Below are 15,065 nucleotides of genomic sequence, written 5' to 3'. Positions count from 1 at the left end.
TTTTTTCTGATGTCGATATGAAGCTTTACTGACCTGTGTCAGCAGAGGTAATGAGATCAAGGAATCCCCGGATGCTCCTGGCATGGTTAATCACTTGACGGACACACACACACGGACACACACACACACACACACACACACACACACACACACACACACACACACACACACACACACACACACACACACACACACACACACACACACACACACACACACACACACACACACACACACACACACACACACACACACGTATGTGCACACGCACAAAAGCCCTTGTGCATACGCAGTCAAATGTTTTCATGAAAAGAATCCAGTCATCCAGCCTGAAATAAATCCCTGTCGACACAAACATGCTACTGTTATCCCATTGTTTACCACCACAGCAGTGCGTGAGGACTCTCACTCCATGCATGACACTCGGGATGGTTGTGATGCATATTAAAATCTGCCATGATTATTCATTTTCTCTGCATATTGTATGTTTACGCCAGAAGATCCCCAAGTGGTGTGACGATATTCTCTGTCTCTGGAGCTGAAACATGCCAATGCCTTCTTCCAATGGGTCTGTTTGCAGGAATAACTTTCAAAACAACAACAAACAAAACAATTATTTGATTTGTTTTTAGGAGACACCTTCGTTGTTGTGGTCATCAGGACGCTGTTCAATAACTCAATTTCAGTTAACCTGGCAGAAAAATCAAAACAAAAATAATTACAGACCAGATTGAAAGGTGCTGCCGGATTTTTTTGGAGTTTGTGAATATGTTATCTGTTTTCCTGGAGGCAGTGTTTAGCAGTGTAAACTGGATTTGTAAAAACCACTCTGGCATCCATAAATGCAGTTGCTTCCCTAGCCAGCTTGAGATGTCAGAACTCCAGTTATGATGGAGATACTGTATTGCTGGAAATGCCAAGATTTCCTCTACACTGGGACACATGTTTCAACACCATCGGCTACGTTCATTGAAATGCAGAAGAGTGACACATTTCGCCCACAGAGGGCAAAAATGCATTATTCTCCCTGGAAAACATTTAAAGCCATCCCTTAAGTCCGCAGGCAGTAAGTAACTGATATAAGAAAGACTTATGGGAGCAAATTGCTCCAAACACCCATGTTCAGACTTGGACAAATGTACACTGGATGTTCACCAGTGTACAGCTGGTTTTGGAAGAATGGGCTGAATGTGAATTAGTTTTCCCACGAATAAACCACACAGCCACAAAATAAATAAGTGGCAGTCAGCAGTTCAACGATATGACTGGATGCGTCAGCAGGCAATGCAAGTAAAGCTGGGATGAATAAAAAGGTCGGGGGGGGGGGGGGGGGTCACTGTTAAGCGACATCATGCACCACGCCTCCGAAGTGCTCTGGTTGGTTTAAAACTGCACTTGAACTTCAGCTATTTGTTCATTCTGTAGATAAAGAGGTTGCCACAACAGACCCACACTGACACGTCCTTGCTCAAAGTATTAAAGACATCCATCAAAGGAAAGCTGCGGTGCAGACTTCAATATTTTCTTATTGCAGATCTGTTCAACGGGGCTCTTTTTTTTTTTTAAGTCTTAAAATGTACTTAGATATCAAGAAAAAAAATATATAGTTATATAATAAAATAACAATTATCTGATGCATTTTAACTTTTGGATCAGGGACAAAAGATGACTGATTAACAAGTCTCACTTCACACTGGCAGGCATATTTTCAAAATTCAAATTTAGTTCTGATAGGGATGACATTTCTGTATTTCCATTTCACGGCCCGAGTCAATTTCCTCTGTCTGTTTTTTTTTTTATCATGGAAGTGAATATGGAGTTAGTCAGTGAACTGAGCTCAGACTGATCAGAAGATGATCTTGTCGAGAGCATTGGGACTAAAGAGGAAATAGGCACGATGTCTTTGGGAGAACTTTGAAACTGGAACAGTATATTGCAAAAAGATCATATAAGGTTTATATAAACGACTCACAGAATTCAATCAAATTTTGGTCAAAAAAACCAAAATGAAAAACAAACATGTTTATATGATTTTGCATACAGATTTGCGTACGGCCTCCGTCTTCCTGATCTAACTGCATCAGTGTTTCCATTACAATGTGTAACATCACGCTTTTTGCCAGTCCTATTACTTGTGTAATTTCTAAAAAGCCACAATATGCAAGTTTTGGAACTCAAGATGTAGTGCCAGCAATGAGACTTGACAGCACACCCTCCGTTCCTCCCACCCCTCCCTCTTCCCTCCCTCTTCCCTCCTTCACCGACGTCCTCTTCACGCGCAGCGTCTCCGCTAATGCAGGAGACGAGAGTTCGCAATAGCCTGCGAGTCAGGCACAGTGACGTCTTCCAGCAGCTAAAAGACAAGTACGAGCGTGTTCACGTGCTGATTGATGGCTCCCACTCCCGACGTTGGCCTCCTCTCATTGGTTGAAAGAGCGAGGCTTTGCACAAACCCCTTGAATCGCAGAGGCCTGTGACAGCACCTCTCTCCACTTGAAGATTTGTTTGAGAGCATATTTCAGTTAAAAACTTGAAAAGAGAAAAAGTTACACACCCCAGCTTTATACAGACAGACTGACAGATTCTTGTGTGTATGTACAGTCTGATAACGGATATTGAGCCTTACACTTCCAAACAGCATACTGAGCTGATGAGAAAAATCATTTCAGAATTTATTGCCTGTGTGAGGTCTCTATCTGTTATTAAGTATTATTGCAGCGATGTATTCAATCCATACAGCCCTTCTGAGTTCTTTGCAGATGAATCTAATCCTATTAGCATAAGGATGGCATTGACAAATAGCCTCCCACTTGCTCTGTCCTTTCATTGCATCATATTGGGACACACATGCTCTATAAAATAGAAAAACCCACGGTGCTAAATATGTGTGAAATAAACCATTTGTCCCTGGTTCATCTTCTTGTAACAAGCAAAGCTCTCACATGAAAGAAAAGAAAAACAGTTGTGTAACATATCATTTGCAATACAGAACATCGGGTCATAACCGTTATGTTAAGAGATGACTTATGGCCTATAACTTATAGTGGTTGCTCTTAAGACTAAGAAACCGGGTCAGTGATTAGAAGAGTGGGAAAGAAAACTCCTAGTGTGCCGTACAGTACGTTTCATTTATAAAATCACTTTCATTAGACCTTGTTTTGAAATACCATTAGGTCTTTAAAAGATTACACACACCTACGCCATGTGAAGAAATGCACTAAGTTGCAGGCACAGAGAGGTTGTGGGTGATGTAATAATACAGTATGTGGTTCAGCTGCAACTCTGGGTGAAATGTAAATATATAGAAAAATGTTGTGCACTTTTAATTTTGTTATCTAATTTGTATTATAATCTTCATTTCACACAGGGTTTTTTTTTTATTTTGGTATTTTTGTTTATAGCCTACAGCAATATCTGGCTGGTAATTAAAGTTACTGTCGAACTAGAAGTCTACAAAAAAATGTTGACACATGTATAAAAAAGAATGTTCCATCAATTGAATGTGGCAATTGTCGGCCAGCTAAAGTCATAATTAATAATTGGTTCGTTTATTTTTTGTAGCCATGATGCGAGTGGAGCGGCTCCTGTTTGACTTTGGGTCAGTTGGTGAAGCACTTGGTCCGGAGCAAAACAGCTCAACATCTGTTAAGCGGACTGCAATGAAGTTTTGTATCAAACATTTATGGTCCCCAGAGGATATAAAATAAATCCTGAAGACTTAAGTCATCCTCTGACTTTTCGACCACAGCCATCAGCAGGTCCGAATGTATTTCTTACCCAGGAACATATCCCTAAATCTACTACATGGGACTTGGCACACATTTTTAACAGACAATCTCAGTTCCCAGAGGTTGCATCATTTGGCCAATATGCTAGTTTAATACCAGCAAAGCTAATGACATTCGCTTTACTAATCATTCTAAGTGCTAATTAGCAAATGTTAGCATTCTAAATTCTAAAGGTGAACATGGCAATCAATACATATAATCAATATGTTTACACATTGATGTTAGCATAAGCTCAAAGCACTGCTGTGATACAGTATAAGTGGAGCCTCACAGAGACACTTGCAATGTTTTCGACTATTCATTGGTCTACTCCTGTAGACAATATTGAAAATTTTAGTCTGTGCTGACATTAATTAGGCTGGAGACCAATATAACATTATATATTGAACAGTATTTGACACGCTGCAATGGCGGAATTAAAGTAAATGAAGAGTGACGAGATGTATATGCTTATAATAAATGAGCCAGCGGATGTGGGGCGCTCCCGGATGGATCCGTACAGTGAAATTGTACAGTGTTTTGAGGTCATACAGGGGCCCACAAGGGACAAATACAGAGTAACTGGGAGAGTTCATCCCTCCGTTGGCTCCTCTCCGGCCGCCAGATGATGTCTGTTTGCCAAGAGACACTGCTCTCTACTGTACAAACTGTAATGTAATCTCTTGGCCTTGACTCCTGGTTATGTGCCCTGATAGGCTTATAAAATATTAATTATCACATAATCTCCAATATTACCATCCCCACTGATGCTGTAGGAATAAAATCAACACACACACACACACACACACACACACACACACACACACACACACACACACACACACACACACACACACACACACACACACACACACACACACACACACACACACACACACACACACACACACACACACACACACACACACACACACACACACACACGAGCCGAGTAGGAGACATGCTTTTCATTCAAAATATTTGTTTTCTGAAATCAAACTATCGAACACGTACTTGTAGGGTTGGTCAGCCACCGCCTGGCTCCAGAAACCTCCAGTATACCAATATACCACCCTCGTGTTTCAATCGGGGTGGGAATGCTATTAGCAACTTGGAAGCAATGTAATGTAAGAGTCACATGACAGATCAATCAGGCACAGGGGTGGCACACTCATCGCGGTGATTCACAGCCCACAGTTTGTCCCCCGCTCAGGCGGAATCCACGCCGTCTATCTTCTTTATATGAAGCATTCAAGGCTGGAAATATGCATCTGTCAAACATCCACCATTACTCCGGCTGCCTGTCACACCTGGGGCAGCTCACAACCAACCAGAAAAAATGGGGAAAAAAGACTGAGTGTAGCTGTCAGTAGAGAACCCTCAGCGGACGGAAAAGGCACCAGCCGCCACCCCCCCCCCCCCCCCCCCCCCCCCCTCCCATTTCTCCGACTCTAATTTCCTCAAAAACGCAGATATTTTTCTGGGTCCCTGGCTGAGTGCTGGGTTAATGACAGAGGCTGTGTCAGGCAAGTAGCTGAGGCAGCTTCTTTTTTTGCTCCAGATAACATTAAAAAATTGTTTTACATTAAACCATGGTAAACCAGGTGCTCAGTATACTGAGTAAAGCGCGGCACTACAGTAGCTATTCATCTCTAGGCTGGTGGCTGTGCAGCTGAAAAAGTGAAAAATGTGCCATTAATAGTCCCGTGACAGACAAAAGCCAGCTGTGGATATTTTTTTTGCAGGTACTGTGTGCAGTGTGTGCCACCAAATGGAATCAAGGCAACCCATCTGCAGCACTGTGGCTGTCGCCAGCGCGGTTGAAAATGAGCAAGTTTCAGTGCAGATCCTCACGATTAAAGTACAGCTGATGGTTCAGCTCCTGCTGTTAATGTTTCCACCGCAGCGTGTCTGGATGTTTCGCTCATCAACGGCCTCGTCTTTTTCACATCACAAAGCCATTTCTCGCATTCCTCTCCACAGTCCAAGGGAGAGCGCCGCAAACTATGTCATGAAAGAAATATAAGCACACCACTGTATTACTTATGAGACCTAACGCAACTTTGCTCTGAGCTATTTTCAGATTTCATTTAAATTCATCAGTGTGATGAATATTCTTCTCATACCGCAGATGCGGGGCGTCAGTCCGCGGGAAAATATTGGCTGAAGATGGACTTCAGAGATTGCCTATCAGCAACGACCACCTTTCAACTGGCCAATAATGTCCACATCAATCATGATAGTAAACGCCTCCTCGTGAGGCCCCATTGAGTAATTCTTCGGCAGTGCAAACATCCACCAAGCCGACAATGAGACACGATTGAAGTGACACTAATGTGTTTCAATGTTGCATTGCAGATGTAACGCTGCATGGTCCTATTGTTTATTTAGACTTCAGAGTCGGAATATTTCTCATGGCCAATCTTAAAATCATTTATACTAAATGACTGAGACAAGAACAAAGGGCTACTTCAGTCATTAATGCAAATTCACATTAATTTGAAGCTCGCAGTTCAACGGGGAGCCATTTTCACCAGTGCTATAAATATCAATGAATAACAATTACAACACAACCTCCACTATGACCTAACCCTTTGCTGTATCACCGAGTCGAGGACTGAATCTAATTATACTCTTCCTCGCAGTTTGCAGTGCATTACAATTAATGTTCCATGCGCAGAGATTTACAGTTTTTGTCAATTAGTCAGTAGCAGAAAAACCATTTAAAAAAAAATACAGCCACACTTGTTCAGACAAACAAGAGGGTCGGAGGATGGGGGCGACTGTCCTGCTCCCTTCATCCTTGCGCCGCACAGACAGATAAGACTCCCCAGGCGGGTCCTCTCCGCCTGCGTATGAAGTCCCATCTGAACACTGCATAAATATACCACCGAGACAATCTTTCCCATCAGCTCCTCTAGATTAAGCTTCAGCTTAGTTCTGGGGGGACGCCAGCACCAGATCAATAGAGCGTCCAATCGTCACCTGCCGATGTGTGAACGAACACCTGAGCTCATGTTCCCGCAAGTCTTAACTCGCTTCCTACCACCTGCTTTGATCAGCGAAAGCCAATTCAGCCATTGCAGGGGGGGGGTTCTTCTTCTTCTTTCCCTCTATCTCTCTGTTTCTCTACGTGTGTTTTGTCTTGAGCTACACATTGTCCTACATGCACCTCTCAGGCACACTCTTCTGACTGAAGCCGGGAAGTTGCCATTGGCACAGCTGACTGGCAGTAAAAGTGCACCTCTCTCCGAGCGCCCTCACAAATGAAACGTTTCAGATGCGTCGCAGCGAAACAGAGCAAGGGGAAACTTCCAATTTGTGCACATTGGAGCGTGAGCAGCGAGGGGTTTCTGATTTCTCTGTTGTAGCTCCTCAGTGCAAAGTGAATAAATCATGAACAAAAAAAAAAAGAAAAGGTCTTACCTGGGCTCTTGGTGAAGCTGCCGCTGTTTGTAACAGATCCTATCTCTGCTCATGGGATAGAGTCGGAGAGAACGGGGAAGAGGAGGAGAAGAGAGGAAAGAGAGAGGCGGACGGGGAGAGGGAGCGCAGACAGAGAGAGAGAGGGGGGGGGGGTGAGAGAAATCCGGGGGACGGCGAGAAAGTGTCTGTGGACAGCACAGACTGAGGAGAGGGAGCAGCGACAGTGTTGCTCGCACGCAGCTCTGCCTTACACTGAGGGGGATACGCTGGCTCTGGGAGGTGGTACTTCTCAGCCAAACGACATCTGCCTCTCGCTTAAAAACCATTGGCTAAGAGAGATGATTTCCTAATAAGCCATCCCCGCTGTCTCCAAGTGAACACACCCCCCTCCTTCTTTCCCACTGCACATAGATGCACGCACACGCACGCACACACCCACCCACACACACACACAGACACATACTTTCTTTTTTCTGAGCAGCCTATAAGGACTGTCTTTGTCTCCTCTTCCTATTCTGGACCCTGGCGCTTTCATGTCTCTTTATTCTCCCCGGTCCTCTCCTATATGTGCATTGTCAGGTTGTTTTTTTTTTCTTTCACAATTGTTGCAGGAAGTGTTTCTTTGTCATGCAATTCAAAATTGCTTGAGCCTTCCGTTGTGCCTTCATTTAGAATACATTTCCCACCCTTAACCAATAGCGTACAAGACTGTAATAATAAAAAAATGACAATGCTTATGGCTTTTCACATTCTACACAATGTATAGACCCACCCCCATGAAGTATGTCACTTTTCAGCTATTATGAGCCACTCTTGGTATATAATGAGCATGATCCCTCCGAGCGACCGTTTTAGAAAGAAGGCACTTACTGTCTTCATATCCAATCTACGGATACTTAAAGCGCGAGATGTGATAGTGTTTCCAATGTTCTTTTTGTTTGTTCGTTTGTCATTTGTTTTATCTAATCACTAAACTTACTATACTTTACACTACAAGCACGTTCTTGCTGCCATTACTAATCGTCCACCATTGCTTTTTTATTTTTTTATGTGTGGGTGGTAAAAATGAATGGAAAGCCTGATATGAATGCTCACATCATTTGAAGTTCTTGAGTGTCATTGACTATAATGAGTAATTATACAGGAGATGTTGTCGCCTACTCACTGAGCAACTGTCGGTGGATCTGGGAATAATTATGTTTTAATGTCCTTTCATAACGAAACATTTTTGCTGCGCGGTGTTTGAGACATAACATGAATAATTGGAGTGAACATAAACTGTCTTAATCTTCCTTAAGGTGAATTAATATTGTTCACACAAATTCAGTTGTAATATTCAGTGGTTTTTCTTCCCCCATTTTTCTGTATTCATGGAAACTAGTTTCACAAACCAATTTACAAGCAAATATGAAACATGTATCAATTATAAGGTCAGAAATGTTTCTTTGGGAGTTGGTGGAGACCAAAACAGAGTTAAAAGCACTGTTAATACTGGGCTTATATTTGCCACGTGACCAGAAACTGGCTCCAATTAATGTGGCTCTGTGCAAATAGGCAACCGCTTGCTAACCTGTAAGCCCTATCAACTTTAGGATTCGATAATATATAAGCGGTGTATTCACAGTTTGTTGGATTTCCCCCCACTGTCCAATTTATGCAGGTTTAAGTGAGGAAGGTGTGTTATAGTTAGTAGAGTAAATCTGAATTTATAACTGTTTTCTATTGTCTTATTCTTTTTCTTGTCCCATCCTAGAATAATCTGTCTGTCTTTCTATGAAAAACAAAATAATAGTGATTAAACACATTCTCAAGCCATGTTATGTGCAGTGCAATTTAGCCGCGTCAGTCAAAGAGGTCAAACTTTCAGCCACAGTATTGTTCGGTTACACCAAAGCCACAAATGGAAAAAGGGCATGGCTCAGAAATAAACAGCCTAAACCTAACCTGCCGCAGATGTACAGCCTTAAAAGTTTCACACATCGGACAAATCTGTGCTGAGAAACACACCAAAACAATGGAGTGTACGGGCTGGATTATCTACATCCGCGAGGGTTTTCATTTTTAGAAAGCATAAGGATACCTGCAAACCTAAATGTCCACTGCCAACTCTTCAACCCTGTGCAGGATCTGCATTGTTCCAGGCAGCCACAACTGGGCAGCCACAGTGATCACATCATCTCACTGCTGTGTGGAAGCGCTACAAAACACAGTCAAGGTTTCATGAACACCAAGATACACTGACACTCACCAGGCACTACGTCTAAACCCTGGACATTTTCCAGCCCACAGAATGCAAAGCCGATTTCTACTCTACAGTTTACCGTTAATAGAGAGCTGGAGTGAAATGCGCGGCGGCAGCAGCATGTTTGTGCAGTGATATTAGCAGACTGTCCAAATGAAAAGTGAAGCTGGAGCAAAGCGGGGGAAATAGTCTGCATATTGAGCATGAACAACTTCCCAGATAAATAAAAAGCCGAAAATAGATGTCAGGTCTTACAGTATTAGTAGTAGTTTGCAACTTTTTTTTACACACAACAAAATCCACATCAACTCCTGACTTGCTATCAGCTGATAATGCAGGGAAGATATCAATTATTTTAGAATGTGCTGCATTTTACTCTTATTGAATTTTGTTAACATCCGATTGCTTTTCACCTACAGCCTGCATGACAAGTCTATTTAACCGCAACCCCAACCCTTGAGTTTCCATACTAATACTAGTTTGGCACCAATTGTATTTCCCATCTATCTGACAAAACATCCACAAAGACGGTATCAATTTTCATTTTTATGCAGATGACACATAAAATAACCATTGTTTATAAATACAGCAAAAAAGTGATTCCAAATAGGGCAGTTGCCAATTTTAAGTCGCTATTTCAGAGTCCAGCATAGACCCAAAGGTAAAGACAAATCATCTGGATCGCCCCCTGGTGACTGGCTGCAGTATAGGTCACAAACCCATGGTTTGTTAGGTAGGTCTTCCTACATCCATGTATGATTGTGTGTTTGTGTTTCCGATAAGTTTACTTTCAATTAGATATTTGATGCTATAAAAACAGGGCGAAACGTCATTATTGACAACTGAGACTCACTCTCAATTGGAGTGTGTGTTATTCTATATCCCGGCTGCACACATCGATCAATGTTGCACAGACTCTAGCTCCAAATGATATCGAAAATGCAAGATGCGTATGCAGGAAATTTTTTGTACAACATCCATCTTTCTATACAGTCTATGGTCTCCACACCCCAGGTCCAGGCACTCTGCGGAAGAAATTGGTCTCCAGGATCAAGTCCAAGTCAAGATAACAACAATGACTACTATTATGCGGGGTTATTTTGTCATATGAAACAGCTTCTTTTTTTTCACAAGCCAAGTGGTAGTCCCCATGACTAGTAAACTGATCATGATGCACTAAATCTGTGCAGCCACTTTGGGGCTAAATGCGCCACATTCCATTTCAACTGTATGAATGACATAAAGCATTGGCCTGTGTCTGACACTAGTGAAATTTATAAAATCTCCCCCTTCCATCTTAAGTCCATATTTTACAATTCATTCACTCATCACCACTGTCCTATTTCTGTATCAATTGCACTGCACCGGAATATTTCACTATAGGGACACAAGCCTATCTGCTGGCAGTTCCATGTCCTCCATTATTGTATTTTTGATGGACTCCTTTTGTTTGACCCACACTTCTTCTTTCTGACCAACTGTGGGATAATTGGCTGTGCTAGCGATAAACCCCCTTGAGTTCCCGTCATTCTGCCCTGACAACCCTCTGCCGCACCACACTTCCATTCAAAGAGAAATATAACCAAGTATAATTGGGACTTTTTTCCTCCTCCTTCAGTATCTGTCAACTTGCTTTCCTTGCTCCTCAGAAACAAGAAACTTCTCCTTGACAGGAGCCACAAAGCAGCTGACCCATCACACAGTTGTGTGTGTACTGCGCCATATCTAAAAGCCCGAATCAAAACAGGATCATGCTAATTAATCTGACAGCCAATGAGCCTGTTTTTCTTTCTGCAGGTTTAGATGGCCAAAAGGTTGCTTCTATCATTTTCCTAAAAGAGCGAGTTTGCTAATTTACCAAGTGGAAAGACAAACCTTTCATCCTCATGCTGTGAATAAAGAATCGCAGCGGACTTGCAGTGGTGTCCTCTCTCATTATTTCAATTTTGAGATACACATGCGACTAGGCTGTATTCTGTGGTACAAGTGCAAGGCATCACTTTCTTGAGCCCCCACCCCCTCCCTCCCCTCACAAAAGGGCGCACCGAGAGAACTCCTATAACAATCTCCCCAGCTACACAGACTGGAAAACACTCTGAATAATCAGTCACAAACTGAAAAGCCGCAGACCAAATCGAAATCTGCGGATGGCATTAATCCTGGCAGTAAATTTCAAATCACCTTACGCAGGTGGAGATGATAGCTGGCTCTCTGCATCTCCGCCTCTGGATGCTCTCTCCCATCCATGTAGTCGCAGGGAGCACTACGGCTGGCTGGCCGCCGCTTGCTATCTGATTTTTGCATTTTATTTAAAGCGGTTCTTTCCAAGTGCCAATCGGGTTTTCCCATCAGGTTGCCTGTCTGTCCGCCTTCGAAGCATTAAACGTCACATGTCAGTGACAGTCGGAGGCAAGCCCCTGCGTGGAACCAAATCTTTAATGGTTGTGGTTAAATTAACTTATCTTGTATGTTACACAGGCATTGGAACTCCTTCCATTTACTTTCTTCATGCAATGTAATATCTTATTTAATCATACCCAAGCTATTGTGAGGGAGATAGTTTATCATCTATTCAAACTAGAGCATATCCTCTGACATTTAACAGTAATTAAACTAATAAAAGGGCAGCATGTAAGCGCAACACATATTTGCATTAAAAGTACAATGGAAAAAAATGAATAAGAGAAAATAACATTAGCACAAGAGCGACCTAAGAGCATTCAAAAACCTTTGTAAATTAAAAGCAATAATTGGTTTTGAAAATGGATATTGGAAATAATAATTAGCAATTTAACATGTGGAACTGTGATATGCAAAGTTGAGAATCAATCAGCCCGACAAAGAACTTTTGTGGATTTGTGTGAATATTATTAGTGTTTTGTTTTCGTAATGCTGCCGCACACTTGTAGCGGACATTAAGTGTAAAGGAAATGCTGACATGATTGATGGACTGAGTGCATAGGCTTCATTGTTCCTTTGACCCGTGAGTAATGGGATGTGACCAGTTAGTGAGAGGCCACAACATGTGTGCCTGTCATGATTTGGCCATGATTGAGCGAGAACACCAATGGCAAACGGCGGTCAAAGATTTTGGGCTCAGTGACGTTGAGGGAGGACCCAAGAGTAGATCAACTGAGCCGTGCTAAACGATGCGCTGCATTTTGTCCTTGAACTGGACAGTTATGGTGAAGGAGATGATTCATTCTTTTATGGCGGCGTAAAACTGAACCAGTGCTCGACTGTAGAGGTCGAACATCTTCAGCGGACACACCATAAACATTATTTCAAAGGGGCTTTTGGTTTGGTAATGGCCACCGCTCCACGATCCCGAAAACTAACTGGTCCCAAAACTCAATATGTGGAGATTCTTTTGACGGCGTGAACTGTCAATTCAAACAGACCCCACCCTCCATCAGGCCCTCAACTGCTGTCACCCACTTTTTTCGGCGTCATCGAAATTTAATGGCGTTACTTTGCACCGGACCTGAAGTGGTTGAGCAGTACTAAGTAGAACCCGGAAAGTGTTGCAGAGATAAGTATAGAGGTTGTTTTGGGAAGCTGGGCAGTTCATTCGGCAGATTTGCCATTTTCAGTCACCGCTTTAGTATTCTGGAGGTGAGGTCACAGCTGTACTACGTCAAATGTGGCCTACAGTATATAACAAAGGAGACTACAGACTAATCATGCACATGATTCCCATGGCGGACCACGGGACCCCCCCCACCCAAAGAACACTAGTGGGAAATTTGACCCCCACAAATATGGTCATCCAACCATACAGGTTTATACTTTACTTTGTTCAATTACTACACTCACCTTGAGATAGGGGCAGCATTCACACACAAACACTCATTCAGTCATTCACTGTCCACTCAGTGTTATCTTTTTTTTTTTTTTACTCCAATCATATTAGTTGTTGACTGGCGGGGCGGAGGGACCCTCGTGGTTTTTGGGCTTTGCAATAGAGCAAAGTCATAACGGCAGACACCAAAGTTTCTATGAGCTATCCGGATGTTCTTTTTGTCATTACACATTCACTTCAGCCAAGCTTTCAAACCTTTATGCGACATCCCACTGTTTTTTTCTGCTCATTTTCACGACCGTTATGCACAAATTCCAAACGAGTCCGTCACCCATTCCTGCCCTGGACGCATTGCAACTCATGTATAATTTTACATGATTTAGCAGCACTATACATTAACCCCTCAGGTAGACTACTTACCTGCAGTGGCGGCACTGCAATAGTAAGAGTTGGCAGAGTAACGACTGTAATTATACATTCTCATAATAAACTGACGAGGGGAAATGACATAGGAAAGACGGAAAAATGCTATTGCACAATAAGGCCTTTGTTTTACTTTTTTTCAATGTCGCCATAGCGATTTACACGCAATGTTAGAATCCGATTGGTCGTCAGAGGAGACATCTGCACTGCGAGTGATGATTGGCCCAATGAGCAGGAGGCGAGGAGCGCTGCAATGCACTCCAGCTCTCCGTTTACATTTGTCACGCAAGAGATGTAAAATCCAGAACATTTCAAATGTATTACTCCAATAAACAATCTATCTATACATCTATCTATATATATTTATATCTATATATCTATATCTCATCTCGACCTCATCAAGCAGTTCTGTGAGCACACACAGTAAACAGGGGGTGGGGAACCTCTCTCACCCATCAAGGGCCATAAAGTTAATGTTTGAAAAACACTCAATTATTTAAATGCACATATGGCACCAACCTTTCTAATGCGATGATGGCCGGAACTGCTTCCCTTCGGCTAAGGCACCTGATGTCAGATGATGATGATGATGATGATGATGTTGATGATGATGTTGATGATGGTGATGATGATGATGCAGATGATGATGATGCAGATGATGATGATAATGATGATGCAGATGATGATGATGATGGATGCAAAGACAGCAGTTGTCCCATAACATCCCACAGACAAACATAACTAGCGCTTGTCGAGTGTGTTGTTCCATCGCAGGACAGAGGAAAAACTGGACGTTTCTTGTAGTGTCCTTCGGTGTTTGTTTGTTTGTTTGTTTGTCAGTACACGCAGAGACTGCTGTGATGATTCTCAGGGTTCTTCTTTCACCATCGCAGTGACTCTTACTGCAAACTCAACACGGCGACTTGTCTCAACTATTTCTCTCAAGAACAAGGAGGAAAGAAACGCGCGGTAATCATCGTTAATTCGTTTTGTCCTGCGACGACACGTGACAGGCAGCTACCTGTGGGTTTCCTTCGCCCTGCCCGTGGCCTGACAGGCACACAGCACAGCCCAGAAGGCACGGGCACGACCACAGGGCACGACGCGCCGACGCCCCCTGGGTAGGAAATGGGGAACTGCACCTACATCTGACGAGGAAAAGGATTCGTCGTTTATTTTCTCGCGACAGTTGAGGCAAAGCCTCGCTGCTGTCTGAAAACCACTTTATAATTGTTATTAACATGTATTGTATGTGTGAAAAATGAGGGACATTTCACTGTTTTTTTTCCCACAGACTGTATGTATTAAAATGGACAAGCCATGCAGAAGTGCCTTGACCTGTACTCCCTCCCATGACCAGCAGAGGGCGACGTCACTAGTTTGCAATATTAAGTGAGTTTCTATA

At 42.8% G+C, this 15,065-nt stretch overlaps 1 protein-coding gene across 2 annotated transcripts in view; it reads right to left on the bottom strand.

Moving 5' to 3' along the window:
* Window positions 1-14,795, bottom strand: part of thsd7ba (thrombospondin, type I, domain containing 7Ba) — a 165,477-nt gene extending 150,682 nt beyond the window's left edge. Inside the window, exon 1 of one of the 2 annotated variants that reach the window (XM_047337196.1) lies at window positions 14,180-14,795. The gene's annotated coding sequence lies outside the window, so the exon portion shown is untranslated. Of the gene's footprint in view, window positions 1-7,193; window positions 7,441-14,179 lie in introns of those variants that run through there. The other variant, XM_035603676.2, reaches the window with a different exon arrangement.
* Window positions 14,796-15,065: the final 270 nt, after the last annotated feature.

The sequence above is a fragment of the Scophthalmus maximus genome, chromosome 14, assembly GCF_022379125.1.
Source record: "Scophthalmus maximus strain ysfricsl-2021 chromosome 14, ASM2237912v1, whole genome shotgun sequence".
NCBI lineage: Eukaryota > Metazoa > Chordata > Actinopteri > Pleuronectiformes > Scophthalmidae > Scophthalmus > Scophthalmus maximus.
The sequence above is the reverse complement of the archived record's forward strand: the minus strand, read 5'-3'. Positions and strand labels throughout refer to the sequence as shown.